At 36.5% G+C, this 26,557-nt stretch overlaps 1 pseudogene; it reads left to right on the forward strand.

The window, feature by feature from the left end:
- The first annotated feature begins 3,386 nt into the window (after window positions 1-3,386).
- On the forward strand, window positions 3,387-4,221 carry LOC139358926 (cyclin-dependent kinase 2-associated protein 2 pseudogene; annotated as a pseudogene).
- Window positions 4,222-26,557: the final 22,336 nt, after the last annotated feature.

The raw sequence follows: 26,557 nt of genomic DNA on the forward strand, positions 1-26,557 counted from the left end.
GAGCCAAGCGAGGAACGCCAAGCCAAGCCAGGAACGCAGAGCCAGGCCTAGCCGTTACAGGCTAGCCAAGCCGTTACGCGGGTGCGCGTGCGGTGTGCGCGCCTCAGGCGGCGTCATTGCACGTGGCACAGACAGTGGCCAATGTGTGCAACCTGCGCACAAGTCTTGGTGCCACGAATATCAGTGACAGCCTTGCGTTGCCGGCCAACTTCGTGGGAATTGGCCGAGCCTTCAGGCTATGGAGGAGAAGCCTCTGGTTGGAAAAAGCCTCTTGAAGCAGGACAGGGGCTAGAGCGCCTGGAACTGGAGGATGCTGACAGGCTCCTCTGAGGAAAGCCCGCAAGACACTCGTGGCGGTGCTGTTGCCGGTGGCCACGGCTGCCGCTCAGAGCTCGGGCTTCTTTCTTATATTTGTTTTGGTTTTATTTTGCTACTATTTTCTACTTTCTTGATGTGATAGCTGAAATTTTATTTGAGAAATTTCTACTTTTCCGTCATACACATTTAGTGAAACACATTTTCCTGCCAGCACTGGCTTTACCTGTGTTGAATCAAGTGTGATATGTCGTATTTTTATTCAGTTTAATATATTTAATAGTTTCCCTTGAGACGTTTCCCTTAGGAGTGTGCTTGCTGTTTAGCGCTATTCACAATAGCAAAGACATGGAATCAATCCAAATGTCCATCAATGATAGACTGGATGAAGAAAATGTGGTACACATACAACATGGAATACTATGCAGCCGTAAAACAAGAATGAGATGATGTCCTTTGCAGGGACATGGATGGAACAGGAAGCCATTATCCTCAGGAAACTAATGCAGAAACAGAAAGCGAAACACCTAATGTTCTCCCTTATAGTAGGACCTGAACAATGAGAGCACATGGACACAGGGAAGGAAACAACACACAATGGGGCCCCTGGATGGGGGCGGGAGAGGGAGAGAATCAGGAAAAATAGTTAATGCGTGCTGGGTTTAATGCCAAGGCAGTGGGTTGATATGTATAGCAAACCACCATGGCACAAATTTACCTGTGTAACAAACCTGCACATCCTGCACATGTACCCCAGAACTTAAAATAAAATAAATAAAAATGTAAAAAAGAAAAAAACCAACAAAACTAAAATGTGTGCTGTTTATCTTTCAAGTATTTAAGATTTTGCTGTTATCTTACTTTTTTATTTTGAATTGGATGCCATTTTGGCTGGAGGATACATTCTACATGATTTCAGTTCTTTTAAAACTCTAATGTTTGTTAAAATGCAGGACACAGACCATCTTGGTTTATGTTCTGTGGGTACCTAAATGTTCTGCTGTATTCTGATGCTAGGGGGTGGAGGAGCAGGGGTTTTTGTTGTTTTGTTTTGTTTTGTTTTTTTGAGGCAGAGTGTCGCTCATTTTGCCCAGGGTGGAATGCAATGGCCTGATCTCGGCTCACTGTAACCTTCGCCTCCCGGGTTCAAGCGATTCTCCTGCCTAAACCTCCCCAGTAGCTGGGATTACAAGCACCCGCCACCACACCCGGCTAATTCTAGTATTTTTAGTAGAGGCAGGGTTTTGCCATATTGGCCAGGCTGGTCTCCAACTCCTGACCTCAGGTGATGCACCCGCCTTGGCCTCCCAAAGTGGTGGGATTACAGGCCTGAGCCTCCGCACCCAGCCAAGGGTGGAGTACTTTATAAATGCCAGTGAGTGGCAGCCGCCAACATCAGTAGCTGCTGACACTGCTAGCGACTGGGGCGGACAGCGGCCAGAGCCGGAACCCAGGCTTCCTGCCACCTGTGCGTGCGGCGCACACCTGGAAGCTGTCCTCCCACAGCCTACACCTGGGGGCACAGCAAAGCTGGGACTCATGTTTGAAGGAAGGAAAAAAATCGAACGCGTAACCCAGCACTGTTCTTTCCAGATCCATCCCGCTGGCCCTCTTGTTTCCCACGTTTTTGAAAACTGGCTACTCTGACCTCAGATCCCTAAATTGCAGCCACTGAGACCTGGCTCTCAGAAGCCAAAGCCCTGGCACTTTCCAGGCTGAGCAGGAGGAGGTGAAGGCAGACTGGAGGCTGGTCCAAGACAGCTGAGGGCTGACCATAGGGGGTCATGCAGAGGCCACCACTGGGGCCACTACACGTGACATGGGATTTGGGCCATTGGGTAGAAGGCGTGGAGATGGGGCACTGCCAGCGGAGCCAGGGAGGAAAGAGAACACTCTCCAAATTGTCTTCCAGGGTTTCCATGAGCATTTTATTAACTCAGAATCTGTCAGGAATAATACTAGGGAGTTACCTTTCCCTGAAGATGGCTCTTGTCAGAGTAGTGAGATAGGTGTGGGGGGGGGTAGGGGGGAGGAAGAGGAATGTGAGGCTCAGTTTACACATATTAAGATCAGCAATGGTGTGCCGCTGGCAGGAGCAGAGCGAGCCTGGAGATTTGGGTGGCTGCAGTTGGTAAGTGGTTGCAATCCAGAGAGTGGGACTGAGATCCTCTCTTGTCATGTTAGCATCCCGTTTCCTGGGCACGGCTCTGACATCCTGCAGGTGGTCATTTCACTCATGGAGGCTTTGTCTCTCTTCCATCACCCCAGACTCAGCTTCACACTCCAGGGCTGCACACCACCAGCCACCGTCATGTTAACCCCTTCCCAGGTCAATGTGTCCCTCACCTGAAGCCCAATCTGCTGGACAGCCTTGGACCATCCATTTTCGGGGTGGTGGGCAACCTGGTGGCCATCGTGCTGCTGTGCAAGTTGCGCGAGGAGCAGAAGGAGACCGCCTTCTACACACTGGTATGCGGCTGGCCACCAACGACCTGTTGTTCACTTTGCTGGTGAGCCAGGTGACCATCGCCATGTACATGAAGGGCGGGTGACCTGGGGCCAGCCCCTGTGCCAGTACAGCATCTTCATCCTGCTCTTCTTCAGCCAGCCCGGCCTCAGCATCATCTGCACCCTGATATCTATACAGGTAATTTGTGTTCGACATTCTCAGAGGAGTTTCATAAGCTTTATGTTTTATCTGGGTTATAAGCAGAGTCCTCAAATGCGTAAAAAAGAAATCATACCAGGATTGAATTTCAGCAGGAATAAGTTTTTTTTACCTATTCAAAATTAAAATACTTTTGTTTTGTTTGATAATGTTTTTGTTAAAGATACATTTTTGAAAAAAATTTAGGTAAATATTTAATAATGTCCCCTTTTCTATCCCAAGAAGTAATTTCATAGTTTATTTAAATTTTTTTAACAAAAGTGTAGCATAGATTTCTTAAAAAAATAATGCATATTTTAACTCAATAAATCCAAAATACTGTGGCAACATGTAATCAATGTAAAAATTACTAGAGATAGTTTGCATTCTTTTTTCTTATGAAATCTTTGAAATCCGTTGTGTATTTTACATTTTAGTACGTCTCAACTCAAATGTGAAATTTTCATCGAGAATATCTGAACTGTATTTAGATTAATAAAAACGGCAGTTAAAAAATTTAACATAGATTTAGTACGGGGTGTGCAGCCAGCTTGCAAATCAGATCTCGGCTGAGCGGCCAGGCAGCCAACCCCCGAGGAGCGGCCTGCTGGCTCCGCAGTGCCCAGAAGTTGAGGATGTTCTACAGATCCATCATGCCTGCCCCCAGCAGCACCCCCGGCTCCAGCACCCCTGGGCCGGGCACCCCGGTCCCTACAGGAAGCGTCCTGTCGCCGTCGGGTTCAGTGCCAGGAGCCGCTGTCCCTTTCAGACCGCTGTTTAACGACTTTGGACCGCCTTCCATGGGCTGCGTGCAGGCCATGAAACCACCTGGCGCCCAGGGCTGCCAGAGCACCCACACGGAACTGCTGTCGGTCACAGGGGAGATGGGCAAAGGGATCCGGACCACCTTCGCTGGCAGCAAGAGCACCACGGAGCGCCTGAAGAGAGGGATCATCCATCCCTAGTCAGAGTGCCTGGCGGAGACAGAGCGGAACCCACACACTTAACAGGAAGCTCCTAAGCCTCTGTGTCTGGACTTTTCCCGGCCACTCCAGAGCACCTGCTTCTCCCTGGCCCTCATCCCTAGTTGCACTAACCATCCTGGGCTTCCTGGGTCCTGTGTCCCTTGATGGTGCCCTCAGGAACCAAGGGGTGGCTCTCACTGCAGGTGGCAGCACTAACGATCCTCCCTTCCCCCCACCCCACTCCGCCAAAGCAACAAGAGTTAGCAGCGAGGTCCCCTGAGTCCCACCCATGACCTACCCACAGTGTTGCCCACTGGAACTTTCTGTGGGCCCCACCACTCAGCCCTTCCCAGCACTTCTCCCACGTGCCCCCAGCCTCCTTCTCCCTCAGCACGTCTCAGGCCTCAGGCCTGACACTTCCCTGCCTTGTGTCTTTTGCTAAATATGACCTTTCTACATTAATAAAAGATGATTTGGAGTTGTGCTCTCTAAAAAAAGTTTAATATAAAAGAGAAATAAAAGAAAATTTAGCAAAGGAATATATCGATGAATATTTAAATATTTAGATGACATTACTACCAGACATAATGAGATCATCAGATATTTCATTTACTTATGATTAATATGTTTGTATTTATTTTTTTATTTTATTTACGTATTTATTTTTAGTATACTTTAAGTTCTAGGGTACATGTGCACAACGTGCAGGTTTGTTACATATGTATACATGTGCCCTGTTAGTTTGCTGCACCCATTAACTCCTCATTTACATTAGGTATTTCTCCTAATGCTATCCCTCCTCACGCCCCCCACCCCATGACAGGCCCCTGTGTGTGATGTTCCCCGCCCTGTGTCCAAGTGTTCTCATTGTTTAATTCCCACCTGTGAGTGAGAACATGCAGTGTTTGGTTTTCTGACCTTGTGATAGTTTAAACAAACTAGCAAGTTCAGAAGTCACTTTATAAGAGAAATAATGAAAAATAAAGTATTACTGACATTGGTAACAGAATAAAAGTTAGAGTTAGACAAAGTATTAACAAATAAGCTTATTTATTTATAAGAGAAGGGAAAATATTAGAAAGGATTAAATGACGTCTTGTCAACATGAAGAAAAACTGTATTATATAGAATTCATTTGTTAACTTATTATTGTGTTTCCTTGTATAATTTTCACTTGGTTTTGTCAGTTTTACTACTTGCTTCATTAGTTCAAAAACTACATCTTCATAGACCATTTCAGCTTTTGCTGTGTGGGCAGAATTATAAAACCCAGTTTCAAAATTTCAACTGAACGTTGTCAGCATTTTTCTTTGGGCTTTTTATTAAAAACAAAACAAAACAAAAAACCCCCCAAGTAATTGTGTGTGTGTGTATTTTAGCATTATCATGAATGTAATAACAATAAAATCAAACAGAATCAAATGGATAAGCAATATGTTGGACTAGCATCTCAAGTATGAAAATGGCATTGCCAACAGTGATATGATTTTTTCAAAATGGTCAACTTTTTAAAGTATAATCTTATTTCAACCTAAAATCTTACTATCGGAAAGTGTAGTGTACATTAAAATGTTCTGAAATGCCTTTATTCACATATATTAAATGGTCGTACTCATTCAGTTATCTACAAATTGGTTTTTCACTTCTGTAATTGTCTTATAGAATGTTCAGAAGTTATGCAGAATGTGAGATAATTTTCTATTGAATATGATCATTTTATCGTTGCAAGACATCAAACATCCCTGTTGCAAGCCATTAAACACCCCTGTTTCCTACCAAATAAATGTACAATAGTGATAAATGTAAAGATGTTTTTCAAAAAAGACACATTTTCGAGTTATAAAACAAGGATTTTAAAACTTGAATTGTTACAGTGAATATGTCTTAATATAGGCTACGGTCACTTTAGATAAAAAAATTACCTCACGTCTATTTTCAGTATTACTTAAAGGTATTTATGTAGTGGCAAAGAATTTTTTTTGTTTTTTGCCTAGAGGCAGATATTTTTCCACATGGCTATTTATGGTATGAAACTGTATTTAAATGCATGTACACATATAAAAGCTGCCACTGTGGCTGTAAACTATTAAAAGTTATCAAGATTAAAAAATAAATAAAAAATAATTGTTTTTCTATGAAATGTCTTTATTCAAGTCCAAATTTAGAGGTTTAAAATGCTTGAAATGAATAAAAGTGAGTGTTTCACATATTTCAGTCGGAATGGCCTTTGTCCTAGTTTTATTAGTGAAGCAGCAGACTGCATTTTTTTCGCTCTCACACACCTTCAAAAGCTGGAGAGAAAAATTTGATAAAACTTCTAGGACATTATGTGATGAAACACATTAAACACTGAAGGAGAAATACAACCTCACTGTTTATAAAAAACATATAAGAAGGAATCCTGCATACATATATCTATCAGTTTTGTATTTTCAAAAAGTATTTGCCTTAAAATGAGCTTCATTAGAATATGTGTTCTCCCACAAAGCCAAGGAAAGTAGGTTAGACAGAGGATCTGGAAGTCTACATGTGTGATGTAACTTCATTGAATACGTTTCACAAATAAGGCAGAAATGTATCCGTGTGACCCAAAATATTCTCTAAATTTTCTCAAAGCAATGTGGCCACATCTATTATCTTTTACCATGACTAGTGTTCATTCCAGGGGTTGGATATTACCTCGCCCATTTGCAGCCTCCTATCTCTGCGATTAATTATGGCTAACATTCTCAGCAGTCAAACATCTTGCAAGTGACAGCTTGAAAAGGCCTACCAGCATGATGTTCACTCTGCCACCTGACTAGCTTGTCTTCCATCTACACACTGCAGTATTTAGAAGAGCGCTTTAGTATTGTAAATTTGATCCAACATGTGTTCAACGAGATGAAATCTTCAATATTGCACTACCTGTGAATCGGGAGAATGTTAATTTGCTTCTGTAGTTTTAAGTGTATTCTCAGAGGTAGAGGAAGCCATATTATATCATTGGATTCAAGAAGTAAAGTAAATAGAAGAAAAAAAGATGTTATTCTAGTTTGGTTATGTTTATATCTTAAGTTTTCTTTTCCAGATATATAAGAACCTACTAAATACACTGAATAAAATGTGGTAGCCATGGGTTAAATATCATACTTTATGTTTTGCTAATTAATTCCAAGATACAGTAGAAAAATAAGCTCTCTTATATAATACAAAAATGATATGGGGGAAAGAAGTAAAAAATTAACTTAGAGACATCATTAATTAATTTCTTTTCTAAATGAAACACTAAATAATTTCTATTTGTTTTGACAAATAGAGAATATATTTAGAATCAATGCTTTATTACTTGGAAAGTGGAGTAAAATTTTAAATGTATTATTCAGATTGTATTATTACTATTTACTACAGATCACATACATTTGTCTTTTCTTCGTATTAGACATTAATTAATGGCAAACGTCCCTTCGAGGCCTATTTAATATGAGTAGTAAAGTATCTGGAATTTCTGAAATAATAAAAGTGACCTAAATCACCATGTTTGGTAAATTCACAACATTCAAATGGCAGGAGGGGAGTAGTGGATGTAGGGAAGGGAATGCTCATGTTCTCATTATTCCCAAACGGATTCTTACAAGTCTTCTCACTCGGCACATGGATGCATCTCAGTAACACACAATGTCTTACTTAGACAGCCACAACTGTCTGCAGTTTTTAACAAGGTACAATTCAACATTATTATTCCTTGCCACCTCAATATCAGATATTTTCTCATGTCATCTTTTACTTCTGAAGAGCTGAATTATTGATTCATAAACTGAATCCATAGCTACATATCTGTGGATGTTTTTAAATTATGTGAAAATTTTGTATATGCTTTCTTCTGGGGAAAGTATCGAACCTGGAGATTGTAACAAAAACAATCACTCGTGTTAATATTTAAGTCTTAATTAATTCAGAAAACTTTGCACACACCTTAAGGTCAGATATTATTTTGTACCCTACATATAAAAACTTTTTTTTTTTTTTTTGAGATGGAGTCTCACTCTGTTGCCCAGGTTGGAGTGCAATGGAGTGATCTCTGCTCACTGCAAACTCCGCCTCCCATAACATTAATGATCACTGATCAAAGATCACCATAACAAATATAATAATAATGAAATATTTAAAAAATTGTGAGGATTACCAAAATGTGAAACCAAGACACAAAGTGAGCACAGGCTGTTTATTAAATGGTACCAATAGACTTGTTTCACCTGGGTTGTCACAAACATTTCATTAGTAAATAAAAGAAAAAAAGGCCATATCTGTGAATAAAGAGAAGTGCAATAAAACATGTTTGTATTAATTTGGTTAACTTTATTCCAACTTAATGTAAACTAGTTTGTTTATTTATTTATTTATTTATTTATTTATTGAGATGGAGTCTGGATCTTGCCCAGGCTGGAGTGCAGTGGCGCATCTCGGCTCACTGCAGGCTCTGCCTCTGGTGTTCACACCATTCTCCTGCCTCAGCCTCCTGAGTTGCTGGGACCACAGGCGCCTGCCACCACGCCCTGCTAATTGTTTGTAATTTTTAGTAGAGACAGGGTTTCACCGTGTTAGCCAGGATGGTCTTGATCTGATCTCGTGATCCTCCCACCTCGGCCTCCCGAAGTGCTGGGATTACAGGCGTGAGCCACCGCTCCTGGCCATAAACTAGTTTTAAAACAGTTTATAAAACTCTAAAATGAACCTGGCAAATTTAGAGCAATAATAATATGATTTAAATTAGAGAAGTATTTTTTAAAAAGGTTAAATAACAAATGTCTCATTGGAATTATTCAAGTTGTTTCAAGCTCAGCTCTGAGGTTCTTAGAAACTAAAGTAAAAAGTATGACCAGTTTCTGAAGTCAAGACAAAATCATACAATCTTTAACTTAGAAAATTATCTTCTGTGTTGTGTCCTAAGCATAAAACAAATGTAAGGACTTGCCCTGACACTCTGTAAGTCGTTCCACTCCCATACGCACTGCAGAAATGTTTCCTGGCAAGAACAGCAAGTCTGAAGCCTTTTCAGCACAATAAGGAGGGATATGCTACATATAAAAAAATAGATGAGGAGGGAAAATAGCACCTTAGAGAAGTGAGAAGTCTCAAAAGAGACATGTATAAGGAGAGAAGTTGCAATTATAAAGAGCAAAATATGGAATGATGAAAAAAGACACTGCAAAAAAAGTTTTCCTCAGTATTTGCAATGCTCTTGCCACCTTCTGAAGAACGCTGGCTCCTCCTGGAAACAGGGTATTTGGACCCAGGCTTTGGAATGGAGTGACCATCTGCATCGAACTACCTTAAACTCAACTTTGTGAGCATAGGGTAAGAATAATTGTGTTACATAAAAGTCATTTTTAATCTAAAATGTCGTTCGTTAGTTTCACCAACTTTCTTTACCACTGGCCACTTGATTATATACACAGTATATAATGCATACAATGTATGAAGTATGTGTGTATGTGTTAATTGACTATTTATGTTATCAGTAAGGTTTCCAGTCAGCAGTAGGCTATTAGTAGTTAATTTTGGGGGAATCAAAAGTTATGCATGTATTCTGAACTGTGTGGAGTGTCAATGCCCCTAATATCCGCATTATTCAAGGGTCAACTGTATATATCTTACTCAGCATAAAAGCCTTTATGAGGAAATGAAGACCCAAAGAGGCGGTTAAGAGTCCACCTCATTATTTATTGAATTAAACATGAGTGGTTGTGAAATGTGGTGAGTCCAAGAGGCTTGGGTTACAGTAATTTATTGGTTAGAGAAGTGACTAGGAAGAAAAAGGTTAGTTTAACAAGATTTATTTGTGCAGATTTTCCTCAGCTTTACCTTCCAATCATTAATGGCAAGAACGCTACTACTTTTGGTATAGAGAATATGTATTACACATGGTAATTTCATCTCTTGTTTTAAAAAAAAAAACAGAGTTAAAGTAAGAGTGATCTTGAACCTGCCTTGAGTTTTTTTGTTTGCTTGTTTTTTTTGTTTGTTTGTTTTTTTGGTTTTGTTTTTTTTTTGGGGGGGGGGCTTTGTTTTCATTGAAAATAGTCAATATGCCAGAGTAGCATATTTTGTGGTGGAATCTTTTCAACTCCTTCACTGACTTAGCAAGATTCTTGTTCAACTGGGTTCTACAAGGACAGAGAAAAGTCTGAGGTCAGGACTAGTCAAGAAGGACTCAAATACCTGACTAAAAATTTACTCAAAGGAAAGTCTTTGTCACAGGTAGGTCAAGAGAAACTGTATTAGTAAAAATCCTCTCTATTCCTTTATTTCTTCCTAGATTAATCATTTATGTAGCAAGGATATGTTAGGAATACATTATTTTTCAACCATAAAAAGTATGTTACACTCAAGGCCATCATTAAGACACAAATTTAGATTTATAGTTTACAAGGACTGTGCAGTCTGTCTGTGTATATATTTTTTCTGTCTTTATATTAACAATATTAGATTTGGCTGAAAGTTTCATATTGTAGTTTTATAAACATTAAAGAATTTAAGCATTTTAAATGACAAGTATTGCAAATATATCCAAAGTGATGCAACTATTTAGATACTTCCTTCCTTACCCTCCAAATACATAGAAAGTATGATATATAATGTGATGTATTATAGTTTCTAAACCTGCTCCTATATGTGAAGAGGGAAATATAGTATCTTTATATGAAGAACTTCCATACTTTTTATCATATAGTAAATATCTGCTTTCCAAAAATATACCCTATGTCACCAGTAACCAGTTTTTGTTTTTGTTTTATTAATAGATTATATGTTCTAAGATTTCAGGACAGTAGTAGTCTCCACTTATCCATGGAGAATATGTTCCAAGACCCTCTGTGGATGCCTGAAACCATGGATAGTACTGAAAGCTAATATATACCTGTACTATGATTTTTCTTATACATACCTATGATAAAGTTTATAGATTAGCCACAGAAAGAGATTAACAACATTATTTAATATAAAATTTACCAATTATAACAATATACTCCAATAAAAGTTATGTGAATATGGTCCCTCTCTCTTAACATTTCTTTTTCTTTTTTTTTTTTTTCTTTCTTTTTTGAAATGGAATCTTGCTCTGTCACCCAGGTTGGAGTGCACTGGTGCGATCTTGGCTCACTGCAACCTTCACCTCCTGGGTTCAGGTGAATCTCCTGCCTCAGTCTCTTGAGTACCTGGGACTATAGGCGGGTGCCAACACGCATGGCTAATTTTTTGTACTTTTAGTAGAGATGCGGTTTCACCATGTTAGCCAGGATGGTCTCGATCTCCTGACCTCATGATCCACCCTCCTTGGCCTCCCAAAGTGCTGGGAGTAAGTGGGTGTGAGCCACCATGCCCGGCCTCTCTTAACATTTTCTATTGTACTATAGATCTTAGCAACCTCAGGGTATATATATTTTTTTCTTTCCCTACTGAGAATTTTGACCTTTTCACTTTAAGGAAGCACTTTACAACTTCTCTTTGACATATCCAAATTGCTGCACATCACTGCTCTTGCACTTATGAAATACAATAAGGGTGACTTGAACACAAGCACTGTGATACCAACAGTTGATCTGATAACCCAGCTAGCTCCTTAGTGATTCACCCACAGGAAGCGCAGACAGCATGCATTTGTGGGACAAAGGGATGATTCACATTCAGTTCCACCTGGGATGGGATAAAAATCTCATCGTGCTATTCAGAACTGTGTGCAATTCACAACTTAGAAACTGTTTATTCTTGGAATTTTCCATTGAATAATTTCAAACTGCAGTTGACGACTGGTAATTGAAAACTGTGGAAAGTGAAACTGGGATAAGGAGGGCTACTGTACCATTGTTTTTCTGTACATTTTCAACTCATTTTATTTCAGAAGTAATTCTATTGTAAATTTATTCCGATTTTGTTTTTGCTTTGGTAGAACACCTTAGGAAAACTGAGAATGGTGGTCAAAAGTATAATGGTTTTAGTTGGTTACTGGGACAGCCAAAAACAATCAACCACTTACTCCTAAAGATCCTTCTACTATATAAAGGTCCCCACAGTTCAAATCACAGATATTCAGTTTACAAAACTTTGGTTGACATTATGATTAAGAGTATAAAAAGTATAAAATACTATGTTAACATTTGAACACTAATGTTCCAACAGGCTATGAAAAGGAAATGGAACATTCATACAGACAGATAAATCTTAATTTTAGTCATTGAAAATTTATAGCTAATCAATTATCAATCATGTTGGAGACAATTATGAAAAGATATACTTAAAACACCTGTTTTTTTCTTTTCCATTGGTATAGAAGGCTCCATTTTTAAAATATTGAAATAAATCATTAATTTATATGGATTATGAATTATATGTATTTGCATTCCAAAAGTAATTTTAAAATTAGGTAACTTTCAAATTTTTAAAAAATTTTCTAATTTAAAATAGACATTAATTTCAGTTTTTCCAGCTTCTCTTTGGCATAAATAAGTTTTATACACTGTCATTTGACTCTTTTCTATGTACTAATTTATTATTATTTAATGTTTATTATATTTTAAGCTCATTACATTAGTGCATTTTTTATAAAGAATACTAGACTAAGTAACTAGTATATTTGCGTATAAACCCAATATAAACTAAAATACTTTTCAGAAAATATGATCAACTTTACACACTAATTTTGAGATTTCAGTTGTAGCCTGAAATTAAGTTTCATAAAAACTTTAAAAGTATTTTTTAGGGCCAGGCATGGTGGCTCATGCTTGTAATTGCAGCACTTACGGCGGCAAAGTTGGGAGGATCCCTTGAGCCCAGTAGTTGAAGACCAGCTTGGGCAACATAAGAAGACTTTGTTTTTAGAAAAATTAAAATAAAATAACAAAAAATTAGCCAGATGTGGTGGCACACGCCTGTAGTCCCAGCTACTCAGGAGGCTGAAGGAGGAGGATTGCTCGAGCCCAGAAGGTCTAGGCTGCAGTCAACCATAATAACATCACTGCACTCCAGTCTAGGCAATAGAGCAAGACTTTGTCTCAGGAAAAAAAGTCTGTTTTCCTTTACTGATCCATGTAACATAATTGTTATTAAAATGTAAAACAATGTGTGTTATATTAAAATGACATCTTATTTACAACATATTGTTCATGTGTTATAATGACAGAAAACTCTAAAAATGCCCTGCCAAAAAATAAAAGCAGAAGTATAGAAATACTTTATTTTGTTGACCAGAAAAACTTCAAATAATTTTTTATTTCTAAGCAAGAATGTCAGTATTAAAAAGGGTACTTGCTTTAGACTTTAACATTTAAAAAAAAAACAGTAAAACTTTATAGGATAAAGTTAATTTCTGAAGTGAGATCGTCTGAGTTCAAGTCTTATCTGTGTCAATTATTGTGTGAACTTAAATAAATTATTATGCTATTTGTGCCTCAATTACTCATTGAAAAAATTAGTATAGCAAATGTTCTTACATAGAGGTTTTGTGAAATAAGATGATGATTTGTACAGCTCAAGACATACATTAAACACCTATAAATGTTTCTTAACATGATATTTACATCTTAAGTCATTCAAATAGCTAGAAAATGTATCTACCCAATAGGTATTTTTTTAATGACCAACTTAATATTAATAATATATTGATATTAAGAAAGAACATAGAAAAAATATGAGTGTGAAACCCTGTTTGAACTATAATAAGAACTGGTAGTGTTAAGTGATACTTTATAATATCTATGTAGCTATATTCCTAATTTTCTAACCATCATCAGGGTATGTATCTATATTCTGTCTCCTAGATTGCAAAAATTTTAAATAGAAGAAAAGAAATGATAGAGAAAAATAAATTTTTAATTGATTGATAGGGAGGATGAAGAGTAATCAATAAGTTGTAACTTGCTTGGCTTAGTATTGTTCAGTCTCTGTTTTTGTTTCAAGAAAGATCCTTGAAGATGAAGAACACATTTTGGACACACAATGCTATTCTATAATAAGAAAATTAAAGGAACTGTAGACACATGCTAAAAAATGTTTCCTTTATGTATCTTTCAAAATTTTTTGTTGCCATGCCTAGAAGATTTAGATTCCAGGATTTATCTTTTCTTGAGCATTTATTCAGTAATAGCTGTAGGAAATATGCAATGGTTTGTTTTGTTATAAACACTTTTTTTAGAAATTTATGAAAATCAGTTTAATATGAATAACTGAGACAATAAAACCCATATACCATAATTTATATTACGCTAAATCTTAAAAATCTTTCTTCTCTTTTATTGTACTTCCTATATGTGCTTCAAATGAAAAATGAAGCTTTATATGTAAATCAGAAATGGCTTTGACTATAAGTAATGGAAAATCCCAACAGATGGCCGAAAAGCAAATTTAAAGGAAATTCATTTGTGTCACATAATAAAATAACTAGAGCAAAGCCATTTTCTCTGAAACATTCTTAGCATTTTTCTCATTGTAACAAGATGTCTGTCATCACTTCAGTCTTTTTTTTTTTTTTTTTTTTTTTTTTTTTTTTTGAGACGGAGTCTCGCTCTGCCGTTCAGGCTGGAGTGCAGTGGCCGGATCTCAGCTCACTGCAAGCTCCGCCTCCCGGGTTGACGCCATTCTCCTGCCTCAGCCTCCCGAGTAGCTGGGACTACAGGCGCCCGCCACCACGCCCGGCTAGTTTTTTGTATTTTTTAGTAGAGATGGGGTTTCATCGTGTTAGTCAGGATGGTCTCGATCTCCTGACGTCGTGATCCGCCCGTCTCGGCCTCCCAAAGTGCTGGGATTACAGGCTTGAGCCACCGCGCCCGGCCCCACTTCAGTCTTTTAAAGTCTAGGCAATATCAGGAAAGAAGCTTTGCCAACCACTTTTATCAAGGAAAACATAGTGTTCTCAAAGGTTTCCAAGAGACCTTTCCTTACTTCTCACATGAGTTCTAATTTACAGGAATCCTGAGATATTGAGAATTGGCATTTTCAAATTGATATGTACATACAAAAAGAAGAAGGAGGATAAATTAATAATTCATCAAACATCGTCTAAACAAGGATATTCTGTACGTTTTCAAAATTCATAGATTTAGCTAGTAGCACATTAAGAAAAAAAAAAGCATGTGCCTTGGAACTTCAATATAACTATTTTGTTAGTCTGCTAATATAATAATTTGCCTCAAGTTACCACTACTGGAATCAACAGAAAGTGGTTGGTGTATTGAAAAATAAAATCTTACAAATTAAAAAAAAAATGCAGAAAAAATTTAACATGGTTGCTTAACTTTATTTTCTTGACATTAATGTAGATGATTTATTAAGTATTAAAATTATACTACCCTGAATTGTAGTAGATAAAAGAACCTGAAAAAAAACTAGTGAAAATCAATGATTTTGCCCAATACGCGATGCTTTTATTTTCTTGTAGCATTACTTTTTAGTTTATTATCATTTCAAAACATCCTTAAGCTTTTTCATAACTGTTTTGTTAACATAGAATGATATTGATTGCTCTATATTTCCGAAGAGTGTAGCTTTCTATAACTATACCTAAAGTGACAGAAAATATTGATCCAAAATATAGAATATATATCTAAAATCAAGAAGAATGCATTCAATTGAGTATTCAAATATTTGATATTACTATATTTTAAAATGTGCTATTCTTCAATAATGCAGATATGTTCACATGTACATAAATCTCATAAATGACTCTTGATTCATGATCTTCCATAAGTAAATGTTGATGAAAGTGATTACCTCTTTTCTACTCCTGATGTTACCTTACTTTTTGGCAGAATCTCACTGCCTGAGAATCCTGGCTTCTACTTTGTCCTCACTCATGATGTAATAGTTGATATATAAACATTTACCTAATTGGTGAATTTTCAATAAGATACTGACCGTGAGTAGTTCAATCTTGCCTTGGATGTTGTTTTCATTTTCTTTCCTCCAACTACAGGACCTTATTTCCGAGGCAACATGCACTATGCTTTGTTTCTTCATGCCTTAAGTTTGATACATTTATACCACAGTATAACTATATGCCATTGTCAATTTCATCACAGTTCTTTGATCTTCAATAACTAAATCCTGTGATAATTTTAACTCTTTAAAAAGCAAAGCTAGAGGCATTACAATAAATGATTTTAAAATATGTTACAAAACTATAGTAATCAAAATAGCATGATACTGGCATAAAAACCGACATATCAGCCAACAGAACAGGATAGACAACCCAGAAATAAATCCATGCATTTAAGGTCAACTAATTTTCCTCAAACAAAGGCAAGAGCACACAATAGGAAAAACATAGTCTCTTCAATAAATGGTGTTGGAAAAACTGAATGTCTACATGCAGAGGATTAAAAGTATACCCTTATCTTACTCTATACAAAAAAATTAAGTCAAACAGGAATAAAAACTTAAATGTAGAACCTGAAACAGTAAAACTGCTGGATGAAAACATAGGGAAAAAAGCTTTACGACACTAGACCAAGTAATGACTTTTTTCTTTCACTATGTCCCCCAAACCACAGGTAACCAAATTAAAAAAAAAAAGGATAAAGGAGATTTCATCAAACTGAGAAGCTTCTGTACATCAAAAAGTTCAATTGACATAATAGACAATCCACAGATTCCCCTTCTAGAAAAGCATTTGCAAAATATGCATCTAAGAAGGAGGTAATACCCAAAGTATAAAAGGAACTCAACTCAATAGCCAAAAAAAAAAAAAAAAAAAAAAAAAAAAAGAAATAATCAAATTAAGTTCTAGCAAGCAAAATGGAAAAATGTCCCCTTCTAGGAAAATAGCATCATTACATTCTACTCCTGACCAGATATATTAGGCCAATTTTGAATTGCTGTAAAGAAAAACTTGAGACTGGCCAATTTATTAAAAAAGAAGAAAAAGAGGCTTAATTGGCTCAAAGCTCTGCAGGCTAAACAGGAAGCACAGTGTCAGCATCTACTTCTGGAAAAGTCCTCTAATGATGGGAGAGGGAAATGGGAAAGCCAGCACGTCACATAGTGAGAGTTGGAACAAGGAAGAGAGGGAGGAGGTGCCACACAATTTCAAACCACCACATCTCACAAGAACTCACTTTCTCCCTGACAACACCAAGGGGGATGGTGTTAAACCATGAGAAACTGCCCCATGATCCAATCACCTCCCATCAAGCCACCTCCAAAACTGGATATTCCATTCCAACATAAGATTTGGAGGGCAAAAATATCCAAACCATAGCATACCATATTATGAATATCCATACACATTAATATAAATTAATAAAATCATATTTTAAATTTGTATAATTATTATATTATAGATGACTTACAATATTACACAATGATTTCTCTATTAATGGTAATTCAGAATTTTTCTGCATTTTTATTACTAAAAATACAGTAGAATAGCCAGCTATATTGTTATGCATTAAATTATGTCCCCTCAAAGTTTATGTGTTGGAGTTCTTACCCTCACTACCTCAAGATGTGACTGTAGTTGGAGAAAGAGCTTTTCAAAGAGTAATTAAGTTAAATGAAGTCATTCGAGTGAGTTCTAATTTAATGACTGGTGTCCTGATACAAAGGAAAGATTAGGACACAGTTGTGTACACAGGGCAGACCACGTAAAATGAGAGCCATCTACCAGCCAACGACAGAAGTCTCAAAAAGAAACCAGCTCTGCTGACGTCTTGATCTTGTAGCCTCCTGAACTGTGAGAAAATAAAAGGCCATTCTTTTTATTTTTTATTCATTTTTAAATTATTGATTATTTTATTTTGAGACGTTGTCTTGCTCTGTCACCCGGCTGGAGTGCAGTGGCGTGATCTCGGCTCACTGCAGCCCTGCCTCCCAGGTTCAGGAAATTCTTCTGCCTCAGCCTCCCTGAGTAGCTAGGACTACAGGCACACGCCACCACACCCAGCTAATTTTTCTGTATTTTTAGTAGAGATGGAATTTCAACATATTGGCCAGCATGGTCTTGATCTCCTGACCTCATGATCTGCCCACCTTGGCCTCCCAAAGTGCTGGGATTACACGCGTGAGACACCACTATCGGCTAAAAGACCATTCTTTAAGCCACTCAGTCTGTGATATTTGTTATGGCAGCCCTAGCAACTTATGTACCTGAATCCTGTTTTTCAACAAGACACATTTATTATTTTGGTATATGGATATTTCTACACAGATGAGCTTTAATAGTGGAGTTGTTGGGTTAGTATGTTTATAGACTTTTATTTAAATAGACACTGGCAGATTTCCTTCTATAATGTTTGTAACAATATGTACTATAAATGTTTATTTGCCAAGGCTTTCTCTTCTTAAGATTTCTACTAGTTTAATTATTAAAAGTTGATATATACATCTATGAATATATACATTTATGCATATATATAATACACACACATATACATATATGTCAATTTTATTTCCCAATAACTACTAGCAAATTTGACACTTTTTATGTTTGCTAGCCATTTAGGTTTGCTTGTTTCAGCCAATTTTTTTCATATCATTTTCACAATTTTTTTTTTGGCTAGCAGTAATTTTGCTTGTTGGTTGTGTATTTTTCCAACCTTTAATTTTAATGTTTTTAGTCTTTAAGTTTTCTGGGAGTAACTTATAAATTTCACATAGCTGCAATGTATTTGGATTCCCTAAGCTGATATTCTCTCACTTTATTTTTTATTATAAATAAAACAATTTCATGAGACAATTTTACAAAGTCTAAACTTTTATCTCTACCCTCTCCTATGACTTTACCCACTCATTACCCTCTCTCTCTTTCTCTCCCTTTCGCTATTGTTTTCTCCTCAAATGATGAAACAATATGAGTACCTAAATATCTGCATGATAGTAAATACCAAGATGTTATTACAAAAAGATCTCACAGTTTTGGCTTATGTGTGGTAATCTGTTTCCACGCTGGCCCAGGCTAATAGGAAAGCTCTGTTCTATTTGGTTATGCAGGGACCTTGGTCCCTATTTTCTTGTTGCTGTGTTATCCCCTAGGACATTGATCTCATTTTTACTCTAATTTCTGCATTCAAGGTGAAAGGTACTCACTGCTGCAAACACACTGCAGACCACAGAAAGGGAGCAAAGAAGAACTCATGAGCAAGCAGCTTTTCTTTAATTTCCAGATACTCTGAAAAGTGACCACATCAGATATGCTTACGTCGAATTAAACTGAAATCTAATCACATAAACACCCATGACTGAAACAGAGGCTGAGAAATCTACATTTTAGATATGTTTTATCTACAGATGTACTAATTTGCATTTGCTGGGGTGCTGTAAAATCTCTGAGTGAATTATCTTTCTTATGCTCCCTGAATTGAGCATTTCTGCCCATTTGCAATTCCAGAAAATGGTCGTTGTTCGTTTGAATATTGTGTTCCCAAACCAGTATCATTTTCTGGGAAATCTGAAATATGTTGACCTGTATCATTTTGGATTCTATTTTGAATTACCTCTGTTTTATATATTGCAGCTGTTTAATCACTTGGTGCTTTATTATGAATGACTTCTTCATATCTTTCTTTTTACTAATTATTTATAGATTAACCTAACTTTCTACTTTATATAGCCATTTCATTTTAATCTCAATGGCTAATCTACTCAACATAAATATATATGGATATAAAATTATGTTATTTAAGTTCTATTTTTCTTATTTCTAAATGTTTCAATGCTTTTGTTCATAATGTGGCCCCCTTAATGGATTTTTTATGTATGCATATATATTTATTTTTAAACCTGTCTAAACTACTTTAATTTGAAATGTGTTGCTGTGAATAATTTGGCTGTGGATTGTGTTGGCAGTCTTATTTACTGAGGATAAGCTTTTCCTGTGTTCTGACTTGGGATGATTTATTTATCTTTAGAGCACTATTATCCGTGCTAACTGAATGAGGTTTGACATGAACTTTGCGGTTGTGCTGTGGAAGGGAGCTTCACTTGCTCCAGAGTGTGAGAGTCAAATGGGTCCAACTCTTGCTCACTTGCCTGTAGAGCCTCACACCCCTCTGGGTTGGCACTTGCTTCTGCTATCGCAGGTTCCAAGTGCAGGCTTGTCTGGCTTAGCCCTGCCAGCTTCATTGATTCCCACCCTTGCCCTACACCTCAGAGGCCGAGCATAGGACCTCTGAACCACTGAGTATTCCATGGGTCAACCTATCACCTGGGACACCCAAGTACCCCACCTGGTTAACAAAGGTCAAGCATAAACTCACTGTCACTGCTGCAGTTGGCTGTCACCTGCAAGTGCTACCTACAGGCCTGGAAGTCAGCCTGCACAGTCCATCACATCTGTTGACAGAAGTGCACAGTGCCTGGGAAAAAGACAAGCTTCTTACTACCTCTGCTCCCTGCTACTACCATCACCCACATCATCCCAGCTACACAGGAGGCTGTGAGCCCACTCACCTGCCCAGTACACGACTACTACAACTGGCATTTGAGAATGCCGTGGCCCTAAGGCTATTTATCATCAAGAAAACCACACTGAATATTCGCCACTGAAGCACCCCAGAGGCGAAGCCAAATGACCTCCATCAACATACATCCTAGTCACAGCCTGAAAAAAAAAGTCCTGCCCCAATGAAAGTAAATTGAAAAATAAGAAGTGACTGCTTCTTCAGGTGTGAAGAAATCAGTGTAATTATACTAGAACTATGAAAAAGCAAAATGTTATGACATCTTCAAAAGAAACACAGTAATTCTCTAGCAATGGATCCTAAAAAAAAAATGAATTTTTGAAATGATACGAGACATTGTCTCTATATTCTACGTTTATTTTTGTTTCAATTCTACTAGGTGAACCAGAGATATTATCAGTTCATACACACATTCTAGGTTGAAGCTGCTGAACCAAAGATATAATGTGAGTGTAAATTGCTAAGTTTGCTTAAACATAGGGTTTTGCCACAAACGTTTAGTTGAGTTTCTTTCTTTTTTTCTTTTTTTTCCCCTCTTGTCCCTACCCAAACTTTTAAAGCAAGGAACTAGACAGTAAGAAAATACATACATACACACACACACACACACACACACACACACAAAGAAAACAAACAAAAAATACCCCATTGTCCTCTCTGTGGTAGTTGTAAACATACGTTTGGCCTTTTGGTGGTATTTATTTTTAAGCTTCATCTTTCTTATCTAGGATCACGGCCTCATCTGATGAATTTCTGTAAGCATGAAGCCTTAGGTTTTCTATTATTGGTACAGGAATAGGCATGTTTACTCACACTTAACACTATGTTTTTAAATAATTTTTAAATTGAACTTCAATATGCTCCTTATTTTTTAATTCAGTCTTGGGCACTTCACCCTTGTGAATGGGAAGGTTCTTATGAAAGAGGCTTCACTCTGCACTCAGCTTTCTTGTCCTTCTATCTCTGCTTTGTGGGGACACAGTACCCTTTCCCTACAAAGAACGCACCAACCAAGCATCTTGGGATCAGAGAGCAGCCCTGACCAGACAACCAAACATGCCAGTGCCTTGACTTTGACCTTTGCAGCCTCCAGAACTGTAAGAAAACTAATTTCTGCTTTTTATAAATTATCCGGTCTCAGATATTTTGTTGTAACAGCACAAACAGGACACCTTTGTAATCTCTCTGTATCCGTAGAGACTGTATGGTCTGCTTTCTCTGAATGGCTGCATCCTATGCTAATGTTCTCCATTGAGGCTTTCTTGTGGAAGAAAAATTAAGGACTAGCCTTGTTCACATAGGAGTAATAATTAAATAATATTATTAGAGGGTAGATACTGAGCCACAGGCTGGTACTTTCACTAGATTAGCCATTCTTGTGTGGATTTCCATGCAATGGAGGTTTAGCCCCATTGCTTTCTTTTTTGAGGGGAGGAAATCAGGACCAAAAGTTGTAAAACTTTTACAAAAGAGGCCTCAGTGGACAGCACCAGCATAGTAAGTAAATCTTGTCTTTTTTTTTTTTTTTCCAGAATAGGGACAAAAGCAGAAATCAGGTTATCTTTACAAACAAGTTACAATATATGTTAATCAAATATTTTTGTGGATTTTTTATTCCTTTGTTTGTAAAATGAGCCAAAAAGGACTTTAAAAGTACCTTTTTCCTTTCAGTTTCTCTGAATCATAGCAACTTGAGTTTTTGTGGTAGATTAGTTTTGTGCGGTCATCCTATGTAGGTAATTTAATATCAAACCTATTTAGTAACACAGTATAATTTTCAGACCAATAACTACAGTGTTATTTATGTAGGCTTAATATGAAAAATGGTTGTGTTTTGAATTATGACCTAGAAAAATTAAGCTACAATCTAATGGTTTTCACTGACATTTAATTCCACAATAACTGATTACAGTATTATTTTTCCATTGTATATTTGAGCCCAATATAACTTTATAGTGTTATCAATAATTTAGCTCTCTTTCTTAGTGTTTACTTTGGTATATCAATATTCTATAGTATTCATGCATTGCACTTATATTTTTTATGTTAACATAATATATCTCATTTTACATTTTAATCACCTTCTTATATTCTTTAAAATTCAACTAGCATATTAATTTAACTTTATTGGCATAATTTATCTACATTATTTTCTCTTTAATTTGCAGAGGTGGAAAGAAACATTTAATGTATTCATGTTACAAATTGATGTCCAACAAATCTATGCTTATAGAAACAATAAATAAAAAACTAATTCCTAAAAATTATGGCAGTAGTTTAATTTCATCTTAAAGTGAAATTTTAAAAATAATATTCTTGATGTTTTAATAATTTGTCACTGATTTTTACTGAACTCTGGTCTAATTTCAATTACACATGTAAAGTTTATACATTTAATGAAGAACAATTCCATGCTATTTTGAAAATAATCTGTCATAAAATTTCTAGGTAATTTTCATGAAAACATATTTACCTAAATTTTGAATTAAGAATACAATTTATAAGGTTAAAAACTAAAATGACTACTCTTAAATTAATGCAGCAATTATTAGATGGTCCAACAACATCCTGATAACATATGTAACAAACTGTGTTTTATCTTCAACAGTTGTTGCTTAAAGCAAATACTTTTAAAAAATATTTTGATATTATAGTTAATGTAAATTTTTTTTTTTTTTTTTTTTTTTTTTTTAGACGGAGTCTCGCTCTGCCACCCAGGCTGGAGTGCAGTGGCCGGATCTCAGCTCACTGCAAGCTCCGCCTCCCGGGTTCACGCCATTCTCCTGCCTCAGCCTCCCAAGTAGCTGGGACTACAGGCGCCCGCCACCTCGCCCGGCTAGTTTTTTGTATTTTTTAGTAGAGACGGGGTTTCACCGTGTCAGCCAGGATGGTCTCGATCTCCTGACCTCGTGATCCGCCCGTCTCGGCCTCCCAAAGTGCTGGGATTACAGGCTTGAGCCACCGCGTCCGGCCTGTTGTTTTTAAATATCTCCTTGTTTGCTATAGTAGTAAACACTGTACTGTTCTTTATGTCTATCTAAGAATGCCCTGATTTAGTTTATTTGTAACACTGAGATATATAATTTAGAATGAAAATGTGTTTACTATTCAGTTGTTTCCAAAATATTTATTTAATAATAGAAAATGATGTAATAGTTAATATATATTCAATATATATTTACTTTGGGAAAACTGAAAAGGTTTGTATATATATTATAAAATATGTATAAATAAGAAGTTGTAAAGTTATCAGTAATAAAATTAATAAAGTAAATGAAAAGAATATATATTGATAACTCAATGTTATAAATGAGAAAAACATGTTTTAGGTGTCAATGTAAAAAATAAAAATAAAAATTAAATAATTCATGTTCTCTGATACCAGTGTTGTAAGGCTCATTAAACATGGGCGAATACAAAATCCATAACCACTTGAAAAAAAAGCCAATAAATAATACCTCAAATTGACAATTAAAATAAAAAGATTCTCTAAAATCCTTGTAAACATGTCTTCTACTGGTAACATATAGAGTGGGAAATATTGTAAAAATGGACAACTGATAAACTATTTACTTTTTTGTTTGTTTATTTTTTTGAGATGAAGTCTTGCTCTGTCACCCAGACTGGAGTGCAGTGGCACAATCTCGCCTCACCGCAACCACTACCTCCTGGGTTCAAGTGATTCTCCTGCCTCAGCCTCCTGAGTAGCTGGGATTACAGGCAGGTGCCACCATGCCCGGCTAATTTTTGTATTTTTAGTAGAGACGGTGTTTCACCATGTTGGTCAGGCTGGTCTTGACTCGAACTCCTGACCTCATGATCTGTCCTCCTCGGCCTCCCTAAGTGCTGGGATTATAGGCATGAGCCACTGAGCCTGGCCAACATTTTTAATAGTAAGCAAAAATATACTTACTAATGACTTATTTGGAGAAAAGGAAAACAGAATATGATAATAGGTTAGAGATACAGACTAACTTACTAATATATATTGTGGCTGATAGAAATAAAAACAAGAGGAAATAAAAAAATCATGGATTTATAGAAGACATTGATGATATATATACTTTCAGAAAATTTAACATAATAATACTAAAACTATTAATATTTATTTTTTATTTTTAGCTGGAGATTATATGTACAAACTCTAAGTGTGTATTTACATATCCTAATCAGATGCAAAAAAAAGTTCAAATTAAACCCTCTTCATACTAGCATGAAAAAAATTCATTTCAGAATTTTAGAACATAGGTTCAGTTTGGAGAAAAAAAAAACAACAAGTAAGCAAGAACTGAGAGAATAAAACAGTAATAAGCATCAACAGGTCTTTCCAATCCTGGGCTATCTGAACTATAAAAGTTGAGCCAAAAAAATAAAAACATATTTTAGTACTTGTATTTAGAGATTAAGGGCCTGTATTAACCAAAAATTTATGTATATATTAATTGAGGCTCTGATAAACAAAATACTATTCAGATGATTCTTCTCAAATATCTCAGAAAAATACTGCAAATGCCAGAAATATTGAGAGGTTGAGATGGCATGATGGAAGCCCATTGTAATAATTTCAGGCATCAAAAGTGAAACTTATTATTAGGGTTTAAGTAAAACAAATATGATGATAATGCAGTTTGGAATTTAGAATATATTGTATGCTTCATTCTTTATAGTTCCAGAGAATTAGGCAGTAAGTAGAGCATACGTAAAACCTTCTTAGACCTGGATATTGGACTAGAAAATCTTCTCTCTGGGAGTGAGACCATTGCACATAAAAATTTATTGGATGTGTACAGTAATATTTTATAGGAAGAACATTTTTAATAAGTTAATTATTTTACTACTTATTCTCTAAATATTAAGAATAAATTGCTATAAGTTGAAAACCAAAAAGCAAATAAAGGACAGTATTATTGCAAAATGTTTGTTATGCCAAGTCTAAGTTTTATGTAAAAAGACAAAGTATCAAAGTTCAATGATCTAGCAAAATTTTAAAAAAGTACTCGTTATTGATGGAACGTATCTCGAAATAATAAGAGCTATTTATGACAAACCCACAGCCAATATCATACTGAATGGGCAAAAACTGGAAAAATTCCCTTTGAAAACTGGCACAAGACAGGGATGCCCTCTCTCACCACTCCTATTCAACATAGTGTTGGAAGTTCTGGCTAGGGCAATCAGGCAAGAGAAAGAAATAGAGGGTATTCAGTTAGGAAAAAAAGAAGTCAAATTGTCCCTGTTTGCAGATGACATGATTGTATATTTAGAAAACCCCATTGTCTCAGCCCAAAATCTCCTTAAGCTGATAAGAAACTTCAGCAAAGTCTCAGGATACAAAATAAATGTGCAAAAATCACAAGCATTCTTATATACCAGTAACAGACAAACAGAGAGCCAAATCATGAATGAACTTCCATTCACAATTGCTTCAAAGAGAATGAAATACCTAGGAATCCAACTTACAAGGGATGTAAAGGACCTCTTCAAGGAGAACTACAAACCACTGCTCAGTGAAATAAGAGGACACAAACAAATGGAAGAACATTCCATGCTCATGGATAGGAAGAATCAATATCGTGAAAATGGCCATACTGCCCAAGGTAATTTACAGATTCAATGCCATCCCCATCAAGCTACCAACGAGTTTCATCACAGAATTGGAAAAAACTGCTTTAAAGTTCATATGGAACCAAAAAAGAGCCCGCATCTCCAAGACAATCCTAAGTCAAAAGAACAAAGCTGGAGGCATCACGCTACCTGACTTCAAACTATACTACAAGGCTACAGTAACCAAAAGAGCATGGTACTGGTACCAAAACAGAGATATAGACCAATGGAACAGAACAGAGTCCTCAGAAATAATACCACACATCTACAGCCATCTGATCTTTGACAAACCTGAGAAAAACAAGAAATGGGGAAAGGATTCCCTATTTAATAAATGGTGCTGGGAAAATTGGCTAGCCATAAGTAGAAAGCTGAAACTGGATCCTTTCCTTACGCCGTTTAGGAAAATTAATTCAAGATGGATTAGAGACTTAAATGTTAGAACAAATACCATAAAGCCCTAGAAGAAAACCGAGGTAATGCCATTCAGGACATAGGCATGGGCAAGGACTTCATGTCTAAAACACCAAAAGCAATGGCAGGAAAAGCCAAAATTGACAAATGGGATCTAATTAAACTAAAGAGCTTCTGCACAGCAA

This window comes from Macaca nemestrina, chromosome 15, assembly GCF_043159975.1.
Source record: "Macaca nemestrina isolate mMacNem1 chromosome 15, mMacNem.hap1, whole genome shotgun sequence".
Taxonomy (NCBI): Eukaryota; Metazoa; Chordata; class Mammalia; order Primates; family Cercopithecidae; genus Macaca; species Macaca nemestrina.